This window comes from Phaenicophaeus curvirostris, chromosome 18 (genome assembly GCF_032191515.1).
Source record: "Phaenicophaeus curvirostris isolate KB17595 chromosome 18, BPBGC_Pcur_1.0, whole genome shotgun sequence".
Classification (NCBI taxonomy): Eukaryota; Metazoa; Chordata; class Aves; order Cuculiformes; family Cuculidae; genus Phaenicophaeus; species Phaenicophaeus curvirostris.
Window position 1 is genome coordinate 13,441,802 of NC_091409.1, and position 25,271 is coordinate 13,467,072.

Sequence of the window (25,271 nt, forward strand, 5' to 3'; positions counted from 1 at the left end):
TCCCGGAGCGAATTACGTGAAGGTTTTGGGATCGTGGTTGTTGTCGGGCACTTTTTGTTGTTGTTGTTTGCTGTGTTGTTTTGCATCTTCTCCGCTGGGCTGGGAGCTCCCGAGGCTCCTGTTCCACCTCTCGGCTCTGCGCTGGGTTGGGGTGCAGCGTCTCCTGAGCCCCCTGAACCTCCTGTTCCACCCCCCGTTTCTGCTCTGGCTTGGGGTCCAGCATCTCCCGAGCCCCCTGAGGCTTTTATTCCACCCCCCGTTTCTGCTCTGGCTTGGGGTCCAGCATCTCCCTAGCCCCCTGAGGCTTTTATTCCACCCCCCCGGCTCTGCTCTGGGTTGGGGTTCAGCATCTCCCGAGCCCCCTGAGGCTTTTATTCCATCCCTCGGCTCTTCTCTAGGCTAGGGTCCGGCATCTCCCGAGGCTCCTGCTCCATCGTTCGTCTCTTCTCCTCCGGGCTGGGGTCCGGCACCTCCCGAGGTTCCTGCTCCGTCCCTCGGCTCTTCTCTGGGCTGGGGTCCAGCATCTCCCAAACCCCCTCGAGCTCCTCCTCCCTCCCTCAGCTCCGGCTCCTGCCACTGCTGCTTCCCCTGCACGCAGCCTGAATTTGGGGTGCGCTCTCCCCAAAACCCACAGCGTGGCAAGGAAAGCTCCCTAACCTGCATCCCCTCCTCCCCGCTCGCTGCTGCTGCACGGCAAAGCACCTGCTTGTAGTAAGGAGAGAGGGATATTGGAGAGTTTTCCTTCATCTGAGAGAAACCAAAGTGAAGGGAATGGATCCTGGACTTCAGGGACGAAGAGTTCTCTGCCAGCATCGCCTTCCTCGCGTGTAGGTAAACAGCGCTGAGGGTTCAGCAACAAAGCCGTAGGAAGCAGACCCGTTTGGAAGGAGGGAGGTTCACCACGATAAGCTCCGAGACACAGCCCTGCCTGTATCCCTCCTGGGCCAAATTCGGGAATTGCATGGAAAAAAAGTTAAGGAAAAGGAGAAAATGCTCTCCTGCTTGGGATGCCCTCGGCTCGGCTCGCTGTTGTGGTACTTTGGGATCAAACTCTTTAGAAATAAGCTCCAGGAAACCTGTGCGGCTTCCCAGATGCAGCAAATTAATCTTTATGTATCAGTATATGTATTTAACCGTTCTCTGTCATTTAGGTTATTTATCTCTTTTTATTAAGTTGTAGCAAACCTAATAGTTCTCATTTGTTTTGAGATGCCTGATTATCCTGAAAGGCAACAACTTAAATTGATTTCTTCTGTCTCCACGCACTGCTAGTTTCGAACTGTTTTATTATCATTGCCGTTGCTCTTAAAATGCTAAATATGCTCTTAAAATACTAACGAGAGCCGAGTCACCTGGGAGCAGGTCGATAAAGCGTACGAAAGCTGAAAACCTGGGATCAGGCAAGCATGAGCCGCTGGGAGCTGCGGCGACCCCCAGACCCTGCTGGGTGTAGGAACTCAGTTTTCCCAACAAGTTGTTAGATGTGAATATGATTTAGTTTGCTTTCCAGTTTGCTATGTGGGAGCTGGAGCTGGCGGGCGCACCCGCAGCGCTGCGGGCCCTCTCCGTGGGTCTGCGCGATCGCAGCATCCCCCCCATCCCAGCACCCTCCTGAGCCTTGGGGAGCAACGGGGCCCCACGTCGTCAGCTCATCCGTGGCCTGAATCCCTGAGATTAGTCCCAGATTAGATGGTTGCGATGGATCCGCAGGTCCTTTGCTGTCGCACGGTGCAGCGGACGGGGAGGCTGGAGGAATCGCCTCTCCTGGCTCTGCGGGAGAAGAAGTGGGTGCGTTTTGGTGCTGGATGGGGCACTGGAGATGAGCCCCCCAGGTACTGACCGTTGCCACCAGATGCTGCTGTTGTCACTGCTACAGAGGATCTTAAGGCAGCAGGAGGAAGAAAGGAAGTGACTTACCCTTTTCTGCTATTCAGGGCTCTCTTTTTTTTTTTTTTTTTTTTCTTTTCTGAGTTATCAAATGTCATTTGCTTATGCACAGCGGCGCGTGTTTGTCTGTGGGATGAGGCTGCTGGAACCGAGCCAGAGATTAAAGGGGTCGACTCTGTTTTCCCAGCCAAACGCAGGTATAACGGTGGTAACTTCAGCATCAAAACGTGGCCCAGTGCGGAGAGGGTGGAGGTATCGCCTGCTGCCTTTGCTTTGGAGAACTTCTCCGGCGGAGGATTGGCACCAGCGTGCTGCTCTCCTCTGCCTGACACGGAGAGCAGTGTCTGAGCACACCTGCTTCCTGGGAGCTACATGGGACCCTCTGGGAAACTCCAAAAGCTCCCACCAGTCCCAACCCCATCGCTTCTGTCCAGTGCCGGTGGCTCAGCCCAGAGCCAGGCGAAAACAGTATCTGATTCATAGAATCATAGAATAACCAGGTTGGAAGAGACCCACCGGATCATCGAGTCCAATCATTCAAAACATTTCCACTTAAAAAAGCTGCAGAGGAGGGTAGCGCGGACTGGAAAAATCAGCAGTTTTCCCACTATTGCGTGCAGGTATCCTGGGTGGAATCCATTTCTAGGAAGGACCTGAGCAAGGAACACTTACAGGCTCTTTGCTGTCCTCCTGCTTCGCTGAGTTTACAGTGGGGCTTTAAAGCCCTTTGATTTGAATGGTTTGTTTTGCTCAGGTTCAGGATTTTTTTACCCCAAGGGGCTGCTTCACTTATTTATTTATTTAGGGGACAAGCAGAGAAGCCAGGAAAGCATGTGCAGTGTCACTGTGTATAAATAACTCGCTGAGAGCACGGCAGAGCTCTGCCTGCGCGCCCATCGGCGTCGAGCTTGCTGGGTAGATGCGCTTTAGCCCAAAGCATCCTGAAATGTTAATGTAATTGTTTTGTGCACTTAGTGAACATGATACTGTTACTGTGAGGTCTCCGATCTCGCCTGCGCACTGCAGTAAGCCACAATTTCTCTTTGCAGCTACCCCACTGCGTATCAGCATTTCCATTTTTAAAAGGGATGTTTAGAGGGATAATAAAATGGGAGCATGTGTCCAGCCGAGCCCTCCCCAGAGAAGGGGGGCATTTGCACCCTTTCTTTAACTGCTTCTGGAGCATCTCTGTTTTCTCTCAAAGGGGTGGAAGGACCTGGGTGGAAGCAAAGGGACTGGACACCCATGGGTGGAGAATGAGGTCCCTCACACCCCAGGAGGCAGAGTGAGAAGGAGACTCCCCCGCTGCTGACTGCGTTTGGCACGGAGTTTTTATGCATTGGGCTTGCTGGTGGTGTTGAAGCAGGGGAAAAAGGGCTCCCAACTAGTCCCCATCTGTGTGGGTGATCCTACATGGAGCAGCTTGCCCACCCCAGGCTTCTCAGTGCCCAGGGTGCTGCCGCTCATAGCCTGGGAGAACTGATTTTTAGGGTTGGTCTGGTTTTTTGGTGCTGGTCTCACAGCCTGGGAGAACAGGAATTTTAGGGTTGCGCTGGGCTCCGCCCAAGGTGCAAAGGTGATAAGGAGCAACACCTTCCCGGAGCCACCCAAAAGCCTCCCTAGGGAGGCAACAAGCATTTTGATAGGAACGGTTGGACTCGATGATCCAGTAGGTCTCTTCCAACCTGGTTATTCTATGATTCTCTGATTCTATTTCCCATGTCAGGGTGCTGGCCCATCGCCTCCTTCCCGTGGGCTGGATCCAGGACCTGCTCTATCACTGGGAATGCACAGCAGAAATACCCCAGGGGCGTTAGGTTGTGTCTGCACGGTGGCCACGAGGGACTGGAAAGGTTCAGCTGAAAGAGATACCATAGCTACAAAGAACCCTTGATCAAACTGACACCCGTCTCTCTCATCGGACACCCGAGCCCTGCTGAAGGGATCACCTAGTGCCGTTTTGGATTTTCCTTTTAAATCTGCACTTAAAGCCTCTTTTTCCATTCTCCCTGGCTTTTTTACCTGCTGCAAAACCCCCCTCCTGCTCCCTTGCTGGGGAAGTGAAGCTTTCACAGTGTCTCACAGTGTCTCGCTGCTGCCTGAGTGTTGGGATGGTGTTAGAGGGAGAGGTAGCGTGAGCCTGCACCACGTAAGGGCATTGTTGGTCTGTGGGTGGGGTATTTTCACATCTTTCCAGTTGCTTTGTGAAAATTTGGGTATTTTTTCCACTTAAACTTAAGGGAGACTCTTTGCATCTGTATTTGTCTGTATATATCGAATAAATAATGAAAAAAACCCCATACGATTTAGGAATATAGGGTTTCGTTCTGTAGCAACAGGAGCTGGTATGCTGGCTGATATGCTTGCACGGAAGGATCTTCCAAGATCTTAAATTATGTGGGTCCACAAAGTAAAAAACGGCTTTTGAAAGGGAGGCATACAGTAGGGAACCTGCATGAGAACAGTATCGTGCTCTTTCATGCAGCGTATGCTGTGATGCACAAGGAGCAATCCTGCTCCCTACTCCCTAGGGGCAATTTTGGGGAGTGAATTAACATCTCTGCATTCTTCCTGCAGAAATAAATTTTAAAATGGATTCTTCTTAGTTGCTTTTGGTGTTTTGATGGTCAGACTTGATTAGCATGGAGCCCAATTTCACTTTTTAATTTTCACCAGTCTCTTAGGACAGTGAGTGATTGATGGGGAGGAGGAGGCTGCAGGCTAAGAATAGAATCATAGAATAGTTTGGGTTGGAAGGGACCTTAAAGATCATGCAGTTCCAACCCTCCTGCCATGGGCAGGGACACCTCCCACTGGATCAGGCTGCCCAAGGCCCATCCAACCTGGCCTTGAACACCTCCAGGGATGGGGCAGCCACAGCTTCCCTGGGCAACCTGTTCCGGGGCCTCACCACCCCCATGGTGAAGAAATTCCTCCTTATGTCTAGTCTAAATCTGCCCCTCTCCAGTTTATCCCCATTGCCCCCAGTCCTATCACCACAAGCCTTTGTGAACAGTCCCTCCCCAGCTTTCTTGAAGCCCCTTTCAGGTACTGGAAGGTTGCTATAAGGTCTCCTCAGAACCTTCTCTTCCGCAGGCTGAACAACCCCAACTCTCTCAGCCTGTCCTTGTATGGGAGGTGCTCCAGCCTTCTGATCATCTTTGTAGCCTCCTCTAGACGCATTCCACTAGTTCCATGTCCTTCTTATGTTGAGGATTCCAGAACTGGACACAATACTCCAGATGAGGTCTCGCAAGAGAGGAATAGAAAGAATACCTAATCCTCACAGAACAATTGTGCTGCTGTGGCATTGGGAGTGCGCATGGTCTTGGGAACCTTCATAATCTCCAGCAGTTAATAGGAGATATCTGGTGGGGAACCGTGTTAACCCTGTAGCATTTCTGTAGGATACAACACCATCTTCAAAACTTGTCCCAAGTATTTCTAACAGGGCTCTGTGGTGCTTTTCCATCTCCAGCCACACCCTGAGTCTTGCCTTTTAGACTGATAAATTGATAAAAACTACTTTGCCAACACACCATCATAAATTATGGATAATTAAAACCTACTAGTCATGAGAGGAGTATTAATCTGTAAGCAATGCTCTCTTCTTCTTTTAAGAACCTTTCAGAAATGGGATCTGAGCTGCTGGTATGAGCCCAGGTTGATGTAGCAAATGCATTTCTGTGGAACGTTCTGTTTTGTTTTGACTTTTACCATAAATTGTACATTGCAGTGGTAAACACGCTCCCTTTTTCACCATTCCAGGCTGCTTTGCCATTCTGAAAGATAAAATATTCTTTTTCTTTCTACTTTCTAAGCCAACTCGGTTTTGAAGCAGCATAAATCTTTCTTTGTAGATGGAGGATTTTGGATGGAGAACAAAGTCCAGCAAATTTTTAATTTGGGGCCCATTTTATTCTCATTTGGCAGCCAGCTCCTGTTGATTTGCAAATGTAGATATTTTTTTTTAGGCCCTGAATATGGGCAAGGACTTCTTCTGAAAAGTATTTGAGCTACTCTGTGGGACAACCCTACATTCTCCAGAACCAGCTTCAATGGGTTGCACAGCAGAAAGAGTTTGAAGCTCATTTTGCCTTGGGCTTTAAGTCAGGCGTTGGTAGCTAAATAATGAATGTCCACCCATTCATAGAAATTGTTGTTCTCTCTGTGTGCGCAGCGGGAAGGCTTTAATCTGGTTGTTTTGGGAACAATGGGAGGTGTTTTGAAGACCGGTCTGACTTGTATATAACGTGTTTATTGGGACCGGTTCTGAAAAACCTTGTGAAGGGCCTGATCCATGAAAGTCCCTGTAGCAGAGGAGGCATCAAGAAACCAAAAATTCAGAATTAAAATCTTGCAAGTTTCTCTGATTGATGATGCTTCGAATCATTGTTCCCTAAATCAGTGGTCCAAAGCCTGTTGCATGCTACACCACTGTAACCAGGGGGTAAAGCCATGAACAGCTCTGGACTTACTCCCTGACCTTGAAACAGTTTGTGTATCCATGATGGAGAAAACATTCTGTTGATAAATTGTATTTTGCTTGTAACAGACCAGAGCATCCTGTAGTGTCTGAAAGGAAGATCACCTGTAACCCTTGCAGAGCTCTTTCTGGTCCTGGCTTTTGCTGGTTGCTGGACTGGGCGCTGCTGGCTCCTTTCCTGGTGGCTGCTGTCACCATCGTGGTATTTCTGTAGCACTTGAAGAAAAAAAACCCTCTATTTTCATTCTGCCATCGCTTTGCACCTCTATAATGCTGGGTGCAAGGAGCAGAGGTGAGGGCGGCTCTGCCGCTGCACAGGGACCAGCCGAGCAGGTGTGGGCTGTGGTTTGGGAGCATCAGCCCTTCTAGGTGCAGGTTTTCCCTATTACCTTCGTGTTCATCTGTTTTTTTTACAAAATGAGCTCTAAATGCTTTTACCATAAGCTGGGTTATATCTTTCAGTATAAATGAAGCATATAATTGTGTTTTCCTAACTGCTCTACATTAAAAATAAGTTATTGTGCCGCTAATGTGTTTTCCTTGACAATTTTCCATCCAGCGAGTGCAAGGCTCCTGTCTGAAGCTGTTGTGAGCCACCTTCTCTGCCTCTTTTTGTTTCCTTCTGCATTTCTAAAGTCAAAGCAAAGTGTTAGTGTGATTCCAGCTTTGATACCATTAACTCCTAATTGGAGGTTTAAGCGCTAATGTTCCACCTTTGTGATTTTACACACACATTTTCATTTAATTAAAGCTTATACTTTGGGATGCACAGTTCGGCTGCCGGGGGGGCGGGGAAGAAATCTTGCAACAAAACTTATTGAAACAAGCACTAATCAAACCATTCTTTTTAAAAGAAGTGATTGAGTGTTAAATTTCCTGGGTTTGCACTTATTTGACTAGATTTAAATATTTTAATCATCTGCATCCTCCCCCTTTTCCATTGTTTCCCTTAGATGGTTTTGTTCTGATGGATGCCATTTCTTCTTCTTTGAGAAATGGCATTGGCTGCTGCGTCGCCTGCAGGCGAAATCTTTGCATTATGCCACCAAATCTCTCTCCTCCGCTGTAATCTTTTTGCATAGATTGGTTGACCTCTGCAGATATAATTAAATCTCTTCCTGACAACTGCGCGCTTTCAGTTCAGCTCTGTGGCGAACGTAACTGTTAAGTAAGTGTTAAATTAGGGCCCTGGACCAGTAGTTGTTATTATGGAAAGATTATTTGAACAGTGGTTTCTGCTGGGTGCCGTGCGTGGCTTCTGAGGAACCTTATCTGCAGAAATCATGTGACTCTTGGTCTCGGGCAGTTTCTTGACCTCTAATTATGGCCTGGACATAGGAGGCTGGATTGTACAAATGCTTAAAATGTAGATATTTATTTTTTTCTGACTCTTGACCTAAGGACCAGCCTCTTGGTCTCATGGTGCCTACTATTTTTCTGTGGTTTTAAGGATCTCATAAACTAGCAGGGGCTAGAAAAGGTGAGTGGCAGTATGGGGAGCTATTCCCAAGCAGGATGGGTGGTGCCGTAAGACTCTCCTCCTCACTCCTGATGTGCATCTTTGCTTCTGCGTGGGTGAAACCATCCGTCCTGGGAAGAAGGGCTGGGGCAGCCCCTGCTTCCAGGTGCACAGCTCTGGCACCTTGGTCCTTGGGGGAGATGGACAAGTGAGCACGAGTCATGCTGTCACCTGCTACCTTTGCCTCTGGTGACTTGCCACTGTCTTCTCTCTTGCCCAGGTTGTATTTTCCTCCAGGACTGGGCTACTAATGCCCTGTGGATTCTGTTCCACCTCCGTGGCAGCAAGGAGTGGGGTTTTTTTATCAGATTAGCTGGATCACATTAACAGGTTTTTCTTCCCATAAAACCTACCAATGACTCAGAGTTTCCATTCCTGTCTGGACTCATCAGGGAGGCTCCATCCCCTTTCTCCCCAGCTGTCTCTGTTCTGCAATCCTCCTCTCCTTTCAGCTTTTGAGAAAGCCATCCTCTTCATCTTGTGCTTGCAGGGTAGAGCTTGTGCTTGCCTGTGGTCCAAGGTGGGAGACAGGAGCTTTGCCATTTTTCCTCTGGGTGAGCTGTTTCTCTGGCAGCAGCGGGTCATTTTGGGGTACTCCAGGCATTTGGGAGTTATTTTTGCAAATAACTTGAGCCATCCCGAGCACTGAGCATCCACTGCAGGAGACCCAGATCTCTGGAGAGGTGGAAGCAGAACCTGGTGCTTCCCAAAAGGCTTCTGTCTTCCAAAGATGCGGATCTCTGCATTTATACCTATGAAAGAATTTCATTTTTCCAGCCTTATTTACCTGGTGGTTTATTCCCCGAGCATTTCCTCCCTCTCCCTGGGAAGGTGGTAGCAATGTACACCTCATTAGGAGCTGTTAAGCCATTTGAAAACCTTCACATGCAACAGTTTTAATGTGGGAAGTGATCCTGTGCAAGGGAGGAGATGAGGCAGTGGTGGTAACGGGTATTGCTGGTCTCACAGCAACTTGCATTCCACATGGGATCTGGTGGACCTCAGTCCTGTTCCTTGCAGCGTGCAGGCTGAGCTCCTTTCTCTCCCAGAAGCTGATCTCTGTGTCAGTGATGAGCTGTTTCATTCCACTTCTGCCATCACTTTTCCTTTACACCATGGGGAAGATGTTGCCAGGACACTGGGGACCTTTGGGGTGATGTCCAGGGACGACAACGTGGGCTGCTGAAGGCTGGTGTGTCCAAGTCCAGCGCTGCTGCACCCACAGAGGTGTTCGTGGGCTTTGGTCTCCCTGGCTGATGCTACTTGCTAGCTCTGAATTTAAAGTATTTCTTCATAGAATCATAGAATTGCCAGGTTGGAAGAGACCCACTGGATCATCGAGTCCAACCATTCCTATCAAACACTAAATCATGTCCCTCAGCACCTCGTCCACCTGTCCCTTAAACCCCTCCAGGGAAGGTGACTCAACTCCCTCCCTGGCAGCCTCTGCCAGCGCCCAATGACCCTTTCCATGAAAAATTTTTTCCTAATGTCCAGCCTGAACCTCCACTGGTAGAGCTTGAGGCCATTCCCTCTTGTCCTGTCCCCTGTCACTTGGGAGAAGAACCCAGCACCCTCCTCTCCACAACCTCCTTTTGGGTAGTTGTAGAGAGCAGTGAGGTCTCCCCTCAGCCTCCTCCAGGCTAAACACCCCCAGCTCTCTCAGCTGCTCCTCATAAGGCCTGTCTTGTTTCATTGCTTAGAGTTACTAACACCTAAACCAGGAGATTAACCCTAAAATAAAGGTAGATTTTTATATTTTTTTATCTCTGTCAAAACCCAACAGTTTAAATCCATTCCATGTTTCTCATGGAAGCTCCAAGACATGGGTGCTTCTCTGAATGCTGGATTTTTATACTGTGAGCAGTCTCAGCCCAGTGTGCCCTCCATGGAAGAATGACGTATTTTCTAGGGAATTATATTTCTAATCCCTAGTGTTCTAGGGACAGAGTGTGCTCAGGAGTCCTTAGAGAAAAAGAAAGCAACGTAGACAGCGTGGAAATTAAGTTTATGAAAAACGTAGGGGAAGGTTTCTGTAGAAATACTTAATCTTGGTTTGTCGCAGCTTCTACGATGGGTGCAAAGAAGCAGTTGGATGTCATCTGAAGAAGAAAAAGCAGAAATACTGGAGGGGGGAAGGAACGTGAACGGAAGCTGGGGCTTGTAACAGTGGGAAATGTGCTCCTCCTGAGAGGGTCCTGCTCTGTTTGTCCGTGTTAAGCCTGTGGAGGCAACTTTCCCCCTGATGTGTTATCTTGTCTGTAAGTAGCGTTCAAAGGAGAAGAAGAATGTGCTGTTAAAAATATCAAACTTTTGGGAATGGCTGGCAGACTTTACCACTGATAAGCATTGTTGATTGAAGATCAAACGGCCCTTGAAAGCAGAAGAAAAAACTTCCAACAAGCGCCACGGATCTAACCCTGCAGCCAGACAGTGAGGTCACGCAGGCTTCAATCTCTGTATATTTAGGAACCTGCACTGGAATTACAGTCTGGTCTCCCCTACCCCAGACAGATGTTGGCGACATGATGGTTTCAAACCTGATAAATCTGTTAAAACCGAGAACAACATTTATTAGATGCCAAGAAAACCAGAGTCATGTTTTCATTATTAGGTGATAGTTTTATATTCCCTTCCCATCTTTAAGATAAAGAGTCTGCCTGGGAGGAAAGGCTGCAGGTCATCGAGGGAACTGAAGACTAGTGGCATGTGTTTTTTAATTAATTGTCAACCTGCATTTCTGTGTCAAGGTGGCAAATTAATTGTGGGTGGCTGTCTGTTTGCAAACCAGATAGTTCTGTTGTGGCTGTGCGAAGCAGTGCATGGGGAATGTTTAACTGTTGGATTTAAATAAGACCAGAGAGTAGGTTTTCTGAAAATGATATTAAATCCATTTTTCAACATAAGTTTTCAAAATGGGAAAAATATTATTGAAATGGTCTTTTTAGTTTCATAAACTTGCAGCCCTTTGAGTAAGGTGGTTGCTGTGTGGTGACCTTTTACGGGAGGCCAAATCCTGGTGGGAATATGGATGTGTAACTTCAGACATCTGTGGAATCATGCAATGGTTTAGGTTTGAAGGGACCTCAACGTCCCATGGGCAGGGACACCTCCCACTGGATCAGGGGCTGGAACCCCTCCAGGGATGGGGCAGCCACCCCTGCTCTGGGCAACCTGGGCCAAGGCCTCCCTACCCTCACAGCAAAACATTTCTTCCCAAGATCTCAGCTCAATCTCTCCTCTTTCAGCTTAAAACTGTTCCCCCCTGTCCTATCCCTGCCCTCCCTGTTCAAGAGCCCCTCCCCAGCTTTCCTGCAACCCCTTTCAGTACTGGAAGCGAGGTGCTAATTTTGTGTGACAGCTTAAAAGAAACGAATACATGTTTAACATCAAAAAATAGCTTAGGCTGGAAGAGACCTCTGGAAGTGTATTTAAAATAATTCCAACAGCACCTTCTGGGATTGAGATGGTGGAAGAGAAAAATATCAATACACAGCCTGTGCCAACTATGAGCTGTGGATTTTCTGCTCAGATACTGTGAGAGTCTCGGTGGTGATGGCTGCAATCAAATGCTAAATAGGAAGTTTGTAATAAAAAGGGCTTTAGTTAGAATTAATAAAAAGTGAAATGACTCATTCCTTGGGAAACATGCGGTATTGACTGAGATTTAGTAACACATCCTGTAGGACCAAGGATCCAGATTGCAGGCTCCAGAGCTGGCTGCAGCATCCTTTCTGTGCATGTGTTACTATTCCTGTTAGAGCGCTGAGTTTCATTTATTTTATTTCTTTGCCTAGAAAGATCACGAAGTGCAAGTTTAAGAGGAAATTAGTGAAGAGCTGAAAGCAAGGGCAGCCTTGTACAAAATTTTCATTTACTTCTCCCGCTCTTGCACATTCCAGTGCCTTGTGTGGCAGTGCAAAGCCCCCTCATGCACGCAACTTCTCTGCTCCAGGCTGTGCAGGAGTCACACAAAGTCCCTTTGTAATATTTCTGCTATGTCCAGCTGGACTGAAAACTTGTTCTGCTTTTGGTGTTGATAGTATCTAAGGGCCAACTTCCTGGATGTGAGGTGCTTCACATGAAACCTGTGTGATGGAGAACGTACTGAAAGGCTTTAAGCTGAAAGAGTGCAGGTTTGGGTTAGATTTTAGGAAGAAATGTTTTGCTGTGAGTGTAGGGAGACCCTTGCCCAGGTTGCCCAGGAAAGTGGTTGCCCCATCCCTGGAGCTGTTCAAGGTCAGGTTGGATGGGGCTTGGAGCAACCGAATCCAGTGGGAGGTGTCCCTGCCCATGGCAGGGGGGTTGGAACTGGATGGGCTTTGAGGTTCCTTCCATCCCAGACCATTCTGTGGTTCTATGCACCATTTTACATATAACTCTGTTTGGTCCTCTATAAGCTCCCAGGGCAGAGACCATGTACTTAATTTCAGGGGATATAGGCAGGATCTAAATGTAAAGAGGAGACAGTCACTGGCTAAATTAGATGCTTTTGAAATAGACAAGTCCAAGTTTATCATGGAAACTTTTCTGATTTGGGCTGAGTTTGTTTAATTTTAAGTCCTGCTGTCCTCCACGGGCTGCATATGAAGCCACAGAGACAGTTCCCATTTGCAGGAAAGCTCTGCTCTAGGTTAAATATCTGGAAAATGTAGATTTTGACATCCTTTTGTCCTGTGGAATTACTTTGTGATGTTCTGAAGCCTAACTGGGTCTTCTCATTTGTCCCTCAAGTTGGAAATCTTGGGTAGCTCAGAGGCAGGAAGAGTGTGCTGCTGGATCTGGGGCTTCAGCTTGCGTCATTGTCATCGTGCCACAAGTGTGGGGATGGTGCCAGCTTGGAAGGGATCCTCTGCTTGGCAAAAAAAAGTTTGGAGAGCAGTCTGCCTCCTTGCTTAGCACAGTTGCAACAGGGAAGCTGCAGGACCAAGAGGTTTCTGAAAAGCTGCTGTGGCTTTTCCCATCACTAGGTCACCAGGCCAGAGTGTCAAGGGATCAGAAATCTTCATATGCTGTGAAACAGGGCTGGTGGTTGCTGTCCTGCTCTCTGAGCGTGGACTTGCACATCACGGCTGCTCTTGGTGGTAGCGTGGCACATACAGCAGGGCAGGGGCTAGCTGGGCCACTAGAAACTGGTGGCCTCATCACTTTGGCCAGAGCTGGAAACATTTCATAGAATTGTAGAATCACCAGGTTGGAAAAGACCCACCAGATCATCGAGTCCAACCATTCCTATCAAACACTAAACCATGTCCCTCAGCACCTCATCCACCCATCCCTTGAACACCTCCGGGGAAGGGGACTTAACCCCCTCCCTGGGCAGCCTCTGCCAGTGCCCAATGACCCTTTCTGTGAAAAATTTTTTCCTAATGTTCAGCCTAAACCTCCCCTGGCAGAGCTTGAGGCCATTCCCTCTCCTCCTGTCTCCTGTCACTTGGGAGAAGAGCCCAGCTCCCTCCTCTCCACAACCTCCTTTCAGGGAGTTGGAGAGAGCAATGAGGTCTCCCCTCAGCCTCCTGTTCTCCAGGCTAAACACCCCCAGCTCTCTCAGACGTTCCTCATAAGGCCTGTTCTCCAGCCCCTTCACCAGCTTTGTTGCTCTTCTCTGGACTCGCTCCAGAGCCTCAACATCCTTCTTGTGGTGAGGGGCCCAGAACTGAACACAGGATTCGAGGAGCGGTCTCACCAGTGCCGAGTCCAGAGGGAGAATAACCTCCCTGGCCCTGCTGGCCACGCTGTTTCTGATCCAAGCCAAGATGCCATTGGCCTTCTTGGCCACCTGAGCCACTGCTGGCTCATGTTCAGTCACTGTCAACCAACACCCCCAGGTCCCTCTCCTCCAGGCAGTTTCCAGCCAGACTTCTCCTAGTCTGTAGCTGCTCAGGGTTGTTGTGCCCCAAGTGCAGGACCCGGCATTTGGCCTTGTTAAACCTCATGCCATTGGTCTCAGCCCATGGGTCCAGCCTGTTCAGATTCCTTTGGAGCCTCCCTACCCTCCAGCAGATCAACACTTCCACCAAGCTTAGTGTCCATCATTTGAGAGACCAAGGGGGAGATCCAGCCTTCTTCGGAGTTTCTGCTTTATTTATTCCGGGAGAAATGAAGCTTCCAATACTGCTAACCCAGCAACACCCGGGCGGAGTTGACTTAAACATGACAACGTGAGCTTTGTGCGGTTGAACATTTCCAAGCGCAATGCCTGTAGCTGTCGGTGCTTTGCCTGACACAGCGGCAGAGCCAGGCTCCACAGAGCTGGTTAGCCAACGCCACCAGTGCCTTGGGTCCCTGCCTGGGCATCACTGACCTCAGCAATTAGCATCCGCAGTGCCGGAGATGGCTCGGCAGGAGCTGCCCAGACCTCACAGCTTGGAGCCCTGTGTGAGCCGGCATTCTCTTTGCTGTGTTTAAGCAGCGCAGGCTTGACTGAAGTGTCTTAATAAAGCAGAAAGCTTAGTGGGAAGGAGGTGGCTCATCTCTATTGCGATTCAAGTTTCGTCCCCCTGTGCATTCCCCCTCTCCCTCCCTGTTGTCCAAGTGCTGCTTCTGTTGCATTTGTTATATATTTTCTTTTTAGCCCGGGGGCTGCTGCGAGAGGTGTCCCTTTGCTCTGCCGCCTGTTCCTGATGCTTCGCTTTCTTTGCTAATTCCAATTGTTTCTGCCAAAATCATTTGGTGGTGTTATGTAAACCTAGAATCACACGCTAACGCTCTAATCCGGGCGCTCCAAAACACGCTGGGTTGAATTCGCCCCCGTGCTGACTCTGTTGCTGTCAGGCTGGGGGTCCCCTTGGCTCAGCAGCCGCTGGGGGTGGCAGGTTACTGGTCCCGACATCCACAGCCATCTGAGCCAATCTCGCTGTTGTTGCTGGTATTTTTAGTGGGAGGCATGAAAACACCCTGGAAGTCATTCAGGCCTGGGATTTAAGCTGTTTGTAGAGCGTGGTACCTGCAGAGCAAAGCTTTTTGGCACCAGGGTCTGTGTTTCTGCTGTTGGATTAGCAGCAGCGTTGGTGGATGCAAGTGATAGGACTAGGGGCAGTGGGTATAAACTGGAAAGGGGCAGATTTAGACTAGAAATTAGGAGGAATTTCTTCACCATGAGGGTGGGGAGGCCCTGGAACACGTTGCTAAGGGAAGCTGTGGCTGCCCCATCCCTGGAGGTGTTCAAGGCCGGGTTGGATGGAGCTTTGAGCAATCGGATCCAGTGGGAGGTGTCCCTGCCCAGGGCAGGGGGGGTGGCGCTGGATAGGCTTGGAGGTCCCTACCTACCCAAAGCATTCTATGATTTTATGATTCATTCTATGATTTTATGATGGTATTGGAGCTCCTGGAGCGCCTTCCTGGAGGTATGATGTTCCTGCAGAGGTTGCTGGGTGAGCACCTCTTCTTCTGTGCCAAGTAGTGTGGGCCAAGCTCTGAAATGTGTGTGTTCTTTCAGTGACAACCAGTTGTTTACCTAGAAAGTGATATTAGCAAACATCTTAATGAATTTCCTAGTGGTGCTTGATGTGATTTGGCTGCCAGAATTATTTTTAATAAAAAAGAGAGGGAGAGAGATCCACCATTGCTGTGTGCCCAACCTCTTCCCCATGTGCTCCACTGTTTCTGAGAGATTAGAAAGAGATTAAATCCTGCTGATCTGGCAGGTGATGCTGATGAAAGTTTGGAGGGGATTAGGGTAAATCCATTCCTCCTCCTGATTTAGTTGAAGATTTGAATTCATTAATAAAATTGGCCCAGGTTACATCTCTGAAACCCCCTCTGAGCCTGAGAACTGTCAGAGTTGTAAATAAAGGTAGAACTTGTTTCTGGAGCAGAAAGGCTAATGAATTAACTAATTAAATTAAGGCCAATGAATGCTTAAGATTAGCTATACATTTGTTCCTGTCGCAACGTCCAATTAATCTGCACTGCCACAGAATTAAAGGGTGCCTGGGGTGGCTCCTTAGCTGGGGGAAGCTGGCCTGATGCTCCTGCTGCACAGCTGTGAGAGACCCTGTGACAACCAACTTGTGTGTGCAGGAGGCCGTGTTCGTGTGTCATTTGAGTTTCAGCTAAAAAATGCCGTCTCTTGAACTAGGGATAAGGTGGAATGGGTTCAGGTGTGCACTGAGGTTCAGGAGCTCGATCCAGCCAAAGCTGTGTGGGTGTCCTGGCCACTGTCTTTCTGTCATGGCATTGCAGTGGGACTAGAGGTTATGTGTAGATGTGGTACTTGGGGACGTGGTTTAGTGGTGAACTTGGCAGTGTTATGTTTATGGTTGGACTTGGTGATCTTGAAGGTCTTTTCCAGCCTCAATAATTCTGTGATTCTGTAAAGAGGATGTTCTTGGCAGCCTCCAGCGGCTGTTGGGACTTTCTGGTATGTCTGTGTGCATCCTCCAGCTCAAGAACAGGGATGGCAGGACTCCAGAGCGTGCTCCTTTAAGGTGCCCCAGCATCAAAAAAATTGGCTTCAGAAAAGCATTGAGACCTGCAGTGTTGCCATTTAGGCCAAGGACCAATGCTGTAACTCACACCAGCAATATGTGATGTCCTGTGGTGGGCATCCTGCAGGACAGAGCACGGCTGTGCAGCAATTCCAAGAATATATTCAGCACAAAGCTCAACAGCACCAGGCAACTGTCTTGATGGTGGGAGAAATGCTAGTAGTCTTCGCTTCTTCTCTGCATTCTGCATATGCAAATGAAGTTCTTGAGGACCAAAAAGATCTACTGGGAGCAAAGCAGGTGCAGCAGTGGAGCCTCCACTGTGGAACAGCTTTATAAACCAGGGCAGTGCACAGCATGGTGTTGACTGCTGGAGGTCTGCACTGCCCATGGCTGAGAGAGGAAAAAGCTTTGTGCAAATCAGCTTCAACATTTTTGGCTTTTGGAGAAGACGACCTCACATGTGCAGCCCTTTTGGAGCCCTTACCTTGGGACTGCTTGTGCAAGAGGGCTACAGAGTGGCTCAGCTGTCTCGGGATTTTGTACCACCTGCAAACCTGTGTCGCTTCAGCTCTGAGTTTCACTGCAAAGAAATAACCACTAGGGCAGTAACAGTGAGAGATGTGGGTGCTTCAGAGAAGGTGAGCCTGGAAGTAGCAGGTATCTTCATGCTACTTAGCAAAGCTGACGTATGAAAATCACCTAGATGCATGTAAAGTTGCATATAGACCTTTTTGACCAAAGGCATCAAACGTGCTCATGCGAAGCCTGTCTTGGAAGCCTGGGGAACCTCAGGGCATGGTGGTGGACCTACTGTACAAATTCACTGTAGAATAGGTTTTGGTAACTCTGGAGGTGCAAGAGACAGCTGGTGTGTGTCTGAGGGTTTGCTCACTTCAAAGCCTGACAGGCTGCAGCTGCTGAGGGAATCCAGTGAAAGTTGGCTGCTGCTACAGAGTTCTTTGCTCTCTGTAATTTGATGAGCTGTATATCTCATGAAAGAGTGTGCTGTTAATGCTGTCGTGGGCCAGGTGTGCTTATCCCAAGTGTGATGTGAAGTTCCAGGCTCTATAAAATAGGACTGAAGTCAGAGATGGTCTGAACGACTAGTATCAGGGCAGGGGCAATAGGAGGATTGCTCCCTGGGGGAGAAAATGTTTGCTTCCTCGGAGTTGCTTCGAATTTATACGCTTCTAGCAGCAAACAGAGTCCTGTCTCTATCATTATAGATAGAGGTGGGATGGGTAGGAAAAATGAAGCACAATGGTAAGCCACAGGCAAGTAGGAATACTTTGAAGTACATAATACATGGGAATAACTTAGAAATGCTGTATTATTTTTTTTAAATGAGTCCTTGGAATTATACTTTTCTAGAAAGTAGGGAGAAAGAGAGCTTGGGATTACATCTATTAAAGAGCTTCCTTAACTGTCATTAAGGAAGAGGATTTTAAGGGAAGTGTTTTCCAGTTTCTTCATTGTGTTGCAGCAAGAGCTGGTGTTTGCCAATGAGTGTCTCCTTCCAGAAAGGCAAAAATTAGGTGAATTCACCATACGGTGAATTTACTAACTAATTTAAGACTAAGTTCAAGGTCCTACACCTGAGTCAGGGCAATCCATTGTTTCAATGCAAGGTGGGGGATGATGTGATTGAGAGCAGCTCTGAGGAGAAGGACTTGGGGTACTGGTTGATGAGAAGGTCAATGTGAGAAGACAATGTGCACTCACAGCCCAAAAGGCCAACCATATCCTGGGCTGCATCGAAAGAAATGTGGCCAGCAGGATGAGGAGGGTGATTCTGCCCCTCTGTTCCTCTCTTGTGAGACCTCATCTGGAGTAGTGTGTCCGGTTCTGGAATCCTCAACATTAAAAGGATAAGGAGATGTTGGAACAGGTCCAGAGGAGGCTACAAAGATGATCAGAGGGCTGGAGCATCTCCCGTACGAGGACAGGCTGAGAGAGTTGGGGTTGTTCAGCCTGGAGAAGGCTCCAAGGACATCTTATAGCGACCTTCCAGTACCTGAAGGGGCTACAAGAAAGCTGGGGAGGGACTTTTTACCAAGGCTTGTAATGATAGGACTAGGGGCAATGGGTATGAACTGGAGAGGGGCAGATTTAGGCTAGACATAAGGAGGAATTTCTTCATGATGAGGGCAGTGAGGCACCGGAACAGGTTGCCCAGGGAAGCTGTGGCTGCCCCATCCCTGGAGGTGTTCCAGGCCAGGTTGGATGGGACCTTGGGCAGCCTGAGCTAGTGGGAATTGTCCCTGCCCATGGCAGTGGGGTTGGAACTGGATGGGCTTTAAGGTCCCTTCCAACCCAAACTATTCTATGATTCTATGATATGGTGGAGGAGAATGTTTGGTATCCATTTTTTTTGTGATGATGCTAGTTGCTTAAAATCAAATTACCATTGTATTTGCTTGGTTTAACTCTAAACAGGAAAATAACGGCTATTGTAATGTCTCCATTAGAAGAATATTGTTTTAAAGCACTTTGGGGTTACATTAGTGCAAAATGAATTCTTCCTCTAGAGCAAATAAACCCCGGTGAGGCTAAATGCTGGGAGCTGACAGCTTGATGTGGGCATGTGCATCACAGACAGGTCTCCGGGGGCTGGTTCTTGATGGAATTCTCTCTGCTCCTTCTCTTCCCTCCTTCCTTCGCTCACCTCAGTGAAGCAGCATCTCACCCCAGCAATTGGGTTAAAACCCTTAGATCGGAAACTGGAACGTGCTGGGCGGCATGGGGGGTGCAGCAGTGCTAACTAGAGGTGGGAGGAGCCAAGAAACAGCCTCTCCCTATGTCTGCACATGAGTAGATAGACTCTGATGGAATATCTTTTGTTTTCTCCTCTGGACATCAATTTATACTTGCAGTTCAGGGGGTTTCTTGTGTGTTTGGGTATTTTTTTTTTCTAACTATACTTGAGTCTTGCAGCTTGTGGTGGGATGCAGTGGGAAAGTGCTCACTGCTGATGCTCGGTGCATGTCAGTAATTGCATAAATAGCTCTTGGGCGTGTGAGGTGACTTGCACAACCAGCTGCCTGAGCGGAAAAGGTTTCTGTGCACCTAAGTACAGCTCTATTCAAGAGTCAGCTCCCTTGAACTGCAGATACACACATACGAAGTGAGCTTGGGCCTCTGAAAACTTGGCACAGGTTGATTTTTTTTATTTTGCTTTCAAGCAGTATCCAATGATGTAATATAGCAAATATTAGGAGTACAACATCTGGTAGCACTGCTGTCTACATGCCCATTGCAAACAATTTTTCAGACCTCTGTAAATGTTCATTTTAGTCACATAACAGCGTGGTGAGAGACTCATGCAGTCAAGGCCACCTGCTTGCCTCTTTTCCTCTTGCATAAAATAATGAGGATAGTTTTTTTTGTTTGGTTTTTGTTTCCAATGCTTTAAGTGACACTTTAAAAGCAGCAAAACGCATTCGAAAGAGGAGTCAAGATCTCTTTGTGCAGAAATGTCAATGTTTTTATTTTAAGATTAATGTTGCAGTTAGTTCATTATCTCTGAATTGTAAAACACTGGTGGGGAAGACTTAAATGTCCTGCTGCAGGGATTAGTTCCCGACTGTGGATGGAAGGTGTTTTCTGTGCAGGGTTGTGCTGCTGGTGTAGGTCTGGGCTCTGGAGCTCCTGTTCTCCCAGGACACAGGTTTCCAGTCTTGGATGTGGCAATGCCCTTTCACTGCCCCAGAACGAAACGTTCCTCGTAGCTGATGTGAAGCTATGAAACTACCAGCGGTGAAAGTGCTGCACAAGCTCCAGCCTTTGGGTTTGTGGCAGGGACGTACCCAGAGGATGCAAACCTGCTGACTGCTTTGTAGGCAAGTGCATGGGGGTGTGGGAGTGGTGAGTCCCAGCCCTGTGTGAGCAGAGGGGACAGGCGAGCTCTGCTAGCTTCCTTTGTGGCTAATGTGGGCACAAGGCTTGTTTAAACTTAGGAGATTGCAAAAATTTGGGTTGGGTATGATTGCAACTACATGTGGTCCAGCTGAGTTTTGAGGCCCCACATGAAGTAGGTTCTACTGGGCACTGAGCAAACACCTGGCAAAGGATGGTCCTGAAGAAAAATAGCAAAGATAAACAAAGATTCTTTATATAAGTAAGAGATAAATGATGTATCACTACCAGAAGATTTCTCTCTAGGATTATTTTTAGATGAATCTCAGTGCTGCAAGTTCTGCATGTCTGGTACGTGGCATCTGAGACCACGGTTCTGTTCTCTGTGTGCTGGGAGGTGCCAGTGTCTGACATCAGTCTGCTCCTTCCTGGTCTGCTGCTGAGGAAACCATTGTTCTTGCAAGTCATATGCTTGGTGAGATTGCTGCTGGGCTGTGGCTTCTTCCTTCACTTTGATGCGGAGCTGACACTCGGGGAAATCATTAGGTGATCGTAAGCAGGTACAGGTATGATGCAAGTGAGAAAGTGTGGTGTAAGCTCCTCTTTAGCTCCAGAAGACTCCTGGAGACATAGGTGCCATCAGCATCCTATAGCTGTGTTGTGCAGAGTCTGATTCAGCCACCAGCAGTTTGCATCAGGCTGCTGCATTTCAGCAGCACTGACTTTACCAGAGGCTCTAAAACAAACAGAACTGGCCAGACATCCCTGGTGGGTTGCAAAACTGGGACTTCAGACATCAAAGAATCCATTCCACCTCAGAATTCCCTGGGCACTGCAGTCGATTAATTTGTGATGTAGTCTCCTGAAGCATAAGGCACATGCTTTATGGTTTTACCAAAATCATCAAAGCTGAAAAATTCATCAGTCCTATTCCTTCCTCCCAGTGACCACATACTTGGTGAAATGTTCACCTTCTTCCTTCCCCTTTCTCCCTGTGTGAAATGTCCCACTTTCTCATACAAAACGCTGTGGGGAGCATGTGGCTGCCTGCAGTCCAGGAGCCCTGGGTGCTGCTCTGAGCCACATGAGAGTGTGGCTGCAGCTCTCCAGGCTTGCAAGATGCTCCCTGTTTAGCCTGTCATCTGGTTTCTTTTCCTTTCGGAAAGCTGGAGAGGTAAATGTTGAAAGAGGAGCTCATCCACTTTCATGCTCATCTGCTTTACACAATGGTGAGAGGGTTAATAGGAAAGGTGACCACTGAACTGGGAACCACTGTCCACAGGGGTTTTGCAAGTTCCTAATGCATGAACTTCAGAGCTGGAGTGAGATCCACGTTGATGGTTAATGCCATGATTTGCATGTTTGTCCTCTGTACGTAGAAGCTGGGATTTATGAGGGAAGGATAGCACTGATAGAGGCAATTTCCCCAATCCAGTGAATGCACACGCACTGACTGTAAGCAGTGGAGTCAATGGCACGAAGCCTTTTCTGATGCTCTAGGCCTCCAGTTTCCTTTGTATTTGCATTGATCTTGGGCATCAATGGCATGTGTGAACGGGAAGAAGGCAGTTTCAGTTTGCCTGTATTTATTAAACTTTATATGAGCTGGCTTCATTTAAAAAAAAAAACCTCAAAACACGAAGCCCAAGAGATGGGTGAATTTAAGTGCTATTAAGAGATTATTGCTGATGCCCCGCTGTGCATATTGATTCAGCTGTGAGGCAGTAGGAGCAGTTCATCAGCATCATCCAGCCTACACTCTCATTTTTCTTGTCCCAGGGCTGCGGAGCCCATTGCTTGGTAGTGAGAGGTACCCGGTTTCTCCCACCTCCTCAATCCTTTTCTTTTTGCTTCTCCCACCTTTGCTCCATGAGCCGTGCCAACCGCATCCGCAGGAACAGGAGGGAAGGTTGCCCTGAGATGTCTGTGGTCAAGAAACAGCCCACTGTTGGACACAGCCAAGACTGTGCAGCTCGAAGCTCCCTGTGCTGGGGGCAACATAGCTCCTGGCACTGCTCGTATGGATGTCCCAAGGCTGTGGCCCAAGACCAGAGTGAGGGGCCTCGTCTGGAGAGTATTTGTTTACAGACTTTGTAGGACCCCTTTGCAGCTCCTACCTCAGAGCGCTGATGACAGCGAGTGCTTCTCTCCACCAAGTTCCTTTTGGTGGTGAATTAAATCATTGCATTATTTTTTTCCCCTACAATAGTCAGTGTTCTGAGCTAAATTAGAATAGAAATCTTTTGAAACTGTTCCTTTAATAAAGTATTTAGTTAATAGATGATGCATAGCTCACAAAGCTTGTGAGAATCTGACACGGGGTATCATAATATTATGATATTTAACAGCTAAACCTACTGCATTATCAACTTACCTCTATAGCATGGAGGAGGCAACAGCTGAGGCATAAAAACTAATGCTTCAGTATGACAGAGCTAAAATTGAACTTGGCAATTACCACGTGCATGATTCGCAGTATTGTGAAGTGAAACTACTATATAAATCAGCTCCAGTAATCACAGGGTTTAAAATTAGTCGGTTACTATTAACTCTGCCAGTGTTAGTATATGTGGAAGAATTATAAAAGTGAAAGGTATGGAATATCTGAAGTACAGGTTTAAAGTAAACCACTTGAACAAGCTCCCAGTGGGAGGATTTTAAGTTCGTGCAGAAGTAAGGTTTTGGGTACTCTGACAAAGGTTTGTGGAACACGTTTAATTGCACATTGCAGTCTAATCTTTTGAATGCTTAACATCCTTTAGAAAGCACCTTTTCATGTTCCCAAGACTTTCACAGTTCACAGAGGGTAGAGTGATGATTGAATTTAATTTTCTCTCCTTTACAGATTTTTTTTTTTCAGACCAGCTCTATTCAAGTAGTTTGCAGCGCTCTTCAATGCCAGGCGTAGAGAAAAAGGAAACAGCAGGATAATATTTTAAAATCATTATAGGGAAGTGAAAGGCTGCTCTAAGCACAGCACAGAAATTAGCAACTGCTATGATTGCTAGATTTTTATTCAATGCAAAATTCATGGAATTTGCCACTATGAAAAAGATGGGAGTCAAGTTAGTTAATAGGATTCTAAATTATGTAGGATGCACAAATATTTTATATGGGGCACAGAGCTGCCTGGGTTTCTGTAGGAGAGCAGGAGCTGGAAGCAGCTCTGCTGGGGTCAGATAGCATCATGGAATGGTTTGGGTTGGTAGGTACCTTAAAGCCTGTCCAGTTCCAACCCCCTTGCAGGGACACCTCCCACTAGATCCAATTGCTCCAAGCCCCATCCAGCCTGGCCTGGAACACTCAGGAATGGAGCAGCCATGGCTTCTCTGGGCAACCTGGGCCAGGGACTCCCTACCCTCTCAGGAAAGCATTTCTTCCTAAGATTTAATGTAATTCTCCCTTCTTACAGCTTAAAGGCGGTTCTTTATTGTCCAGTCCTTACTTACAAGAGTTCGTGTTAATGTTTTTCAACTCAATTTTTGAAATAACACTGTTTTGGTCTAGGTGACGCGTGACTGGGATGAATGTGCATGGGTTTAAAACCTCCAAAAGCTTTTGAAGAAGGGTGAGGGTAGGCAGTTGCAGGGTTCATCCCCCTTGCTTGGACTTGTGGCGTCAGGAGGATGTCACCCCATGGTGCCTCATGTGCTTTGCAGGGGCCTCGTGCTCATGGCTTTTGTTGTTGGGGCTTTGGTGCCTGTGAACAATTCTGAATGAGTCACATCCAGTGTTGGAGTGATAGAGGAGGAGATGGCACAGTCCCCTCAGATCCCTCAGCCTGGCCTGGGCTGCTGCAAGCAGCTCCTGAAGGATGCTTCTGGCGCTGAATCTCTTTTCAAATGCCTTGAATGTCACTTCAGTGCTGGGGAAAGGTGGGCTGTACTGTGATGGAGCTTCCTAGCTCATTGCTTTTCCTGCTAATGAATCTAAAACACCCTTCCTTGACTTCATCCATAGTTCAAGCTGGACTACACCACCCACCCACCCCGGCAGTCCTGCCTCACCCTGCAGCATCCCTTGCAAGAGGGTTCCCATCCCTCTCTTCTTTTTCATGCCTGACCTTCACATTCTAAGCTAACTCACGATGACTTTTGTGGGTATCCTTTTCCTCCGCTTGCCTCCTGTCCATACTGTTTTCTTTGGTTACAGCCTCACCTGGTTCAAGAATGGGCAACTTGTGTCTCAGCAATGTTCCTGACTCCAGTGAAGTGGAAACATTAGAGTAAATCTGTGCTTCAGTCTCTCTTCACTTTTAGTCCTCCCATGTGTCCTAATTATTTAGTGCAGCTCCTTCAGCCAGGGGTTTTGAAGATGCTTATGCTCTGGCAGGGAGAAGGATCTGATGAGGAGGTCTTTTCTCTTTCTCTTTTTGTTTTTCTTTCTCTCGCTTGCTTTTATAAACAGAGAAATCGAAGGAGTGGTGCACAGCAGGACCGTGCTGTGCTCCTGGTTAACATGGTAGTGGCACACAGAAAAATGCTTTGTTAATCAAAGCACAGCCGGATCAGATGGAGAGATGGAGAAGTTAACACCGAGGACTGTTTGGGGGCTGCTCCAGGACAGCAGAGTGGGTCCCTGTACTCTGCGATAAAGACTGAGGACTGTGAAGGTCACTGTGCACAGATGAGCCTATTTGCCATCATATTTGGGACTTTGTATTTTGGAAATAGGCTCTGTTATTTGTCTCACCAGCACCAGAGCATTACCTTATCAACCAGAGATAAACCTTGCTGTGTTCCGTTAGAGGATTTTGAAATACATCATTTTCAATTGGCTGATACAGGGTAAATTGCCCCCATTCTCTCTGCCAGTAACTTTTAAGATTCACAAAGAATTTATCAGTACATTTAACACTTCCATTGAAACTATGTTTCTGAGGTTATGGAAATTAGCTACAAATGAAAGTCACAACTCAAAAAGCAGGAAACATGCCTGTAAGCGAGGAAAAAGCTGTCACTGGCATTGTGAAGAAAGAGAGGTATAAATAGGGCATTGGGTTAGAAAGCAGGAAATCTGCGTGCTGTGGGTTTTACTTGGAATTTCTTCTGGTGACCCTAGATAAGATTGTTAACCCTTGTCTCTGCAGACA

General features: G+C 47.6%; 1 protein-coding gene across 1 annotated transcript in view; it reads left to right on the forward strand.

The window, feature by feature from the left end:
• The window catches only part of TOX2 (TOX high mobility group box family member 2), a 162,499-nt gene that overhangs the window by 498 nt on the left and 136,730 nt on the right, over positions 1 to 25,271 (forward strand). The gene's annotated exons all lie outside the window — the stretch shown is intronic.